This window comes from Hibiscus syriacus, unplaced genomic scaffold (assembly GCF_006381635.1).
Source record: "Hibiscus syriacus cultivar Baekdansim isolate YM2019G1 unplaced genomic scaffold, ASM638163v2 tig00109972_pilon, whole genome shotgun sequence".
Lineage (NCBI taxonomy): Eukaryota > Viridiplantae > Streptophyta > Magnoliopsida > Malvales > Malvaceae > Hibiscus > Hibiscus syriacus.
Genome location: NW_024062543.1, coordinates 424,808 through 426,521, shown reverse-complemented (window position 1 = coordinate 426,521; position 1,714 = coordinate 424,808). Strand labels below are relative to the sequence as shown.

General features: G+C 32.8%; 1 pseudogene; it reads right to left on the bottom strand.

Annotated features, from left to right (window-relative positions):
* Positions 1–279: 279 nt before the first annotated feature.
* Positions 280–1,478, bottom strand: LOC120211365 (annotated as a pseudogene).
* Positions 1,479–1,714: the final 236 nt, after the last annotated feature.

The following is a 1,714-nucleotide window of genomic DNA, read 5'->3' as shown; positions in this document are numbered from 1 at the left end:
ACAACGTATACATATCCTACAGACGCAACTGCTCGAACTTAGAATCTCAAGGGAGAACAACACTCCTTTAGCCACTAAGATCACTCAATGGATACAATAATTCATTCTTTAATTACACTCTATCCCAAACTATTGTCTTTAATCTTAGTTATATATATGTATATGTAACACAAAACTAGTAAAGAAAAAGATTGTTATAAATTAGAAGATTAACTTACATTTGTAGTTATTAAATAAAAGTAAGATGGTGATAAACATGATTTATAATGTAATTAAGACCTAATTAGCTTTGTCTTTGATCACATCAATCCCCATCTCAGTTGGGTCAGTTGCTTGAACTTCATAGCTGATGCCATCTAGCACTCTCTCAGCCCATCTTTGGATGTTGCATACAGCTTTTTGCTCTGATTCTTGATGCCGCTGGGGCCCTATAATCCAACATTAATCAAATGGATTAAGATTAATTACTTAAATCAAATAAAGGATTCACTATTTTACTCTAATTCTTAAGCAATATCCCTTTCAAGACATTCAGATAATTCATTAAACTATAGTAAAAATAATTTTTCATGAATTTAAGATTCGATTTATTTATTTTAAAGAGATGCTTAGATAAAGATTCCATGTCATGAATTATGTAGCATTATTAATACATATTGTCAAAAATCACTAATAAAATCTCAATATTTGCTTATTATTACCCACTAGAGAAATCATACTATACCGTATACCATGTATGTATCATGATGTAAAATAGGGTAAACTTTGTGTTTAGTCACCTAATTATTGTTTCGATTCTATTTGGTCACCAACTATTTCTTTTTCAAAAGCATACATAAAACGTGACAATATTTTATTTTCAGTGAAGACATGTCATTCCGTTATGATCAGCATTACCATCAATTTTTTAACGATGAATGACCAAAACGGAATTAAAAGTATCTTTAGATGTATTTTAAAAAATAGTTAAGTGACTAAAATGGAATCATAGAAATAGATGAGTGACTAAATATATAGTTTATCCTCTATTTGTTTACCAGTGTTAAAGATATAAAATAGCAGTGACGTTACTAAAATGTAACAATTAAATAAGCGACGAAATAGTTAGAAGAGCGACGGACCATGCAATGAAGAAGATCTTGCTTTTGCGGCAGTTATCAACGGTGACGAAATCGAAATCAAGCACGGCATATCGGCAGTCATCGGTAGGCAATGAAGCAGCGAGATCGTCATAGCTTTCGCCGGAACCGCCGACTTTATCGACGGTGACAAGCCTCGATTCTCGTCGATCTTGAACACAATGTATCTATGACTTTCTTCCATTTCATCTCCATGAATGAGTTCTTGCACTCATCGGTGACCCACATCCCAGTCGTGGCCTATTACATCATACAGTGCACCAAATACACTTGATTAAATATAATAGAAGATTAGATGATAAAAAAAGAAAGAAAACAAGAGGGATTTACCATCTTGAAAGCCATCGTCATTGTTGCTGAGATCTGTTTGCGAGTGAGCTCATTATGTTTTGTTGTTGCGAAACTTGAAAGTTGAGGCGATGAGAATCAAATGGCAATGGGATTTTTATAAAGATTGAGGTACGAAATTGCCCTGATTTCATTAATAATTACAACTAAAGTTTCGCCCTTTCTTGTTTTGCTAATTCTTTATACAACGAGTTCCTAATAGTGCTCTTATAGGAATTTTTAAAGTT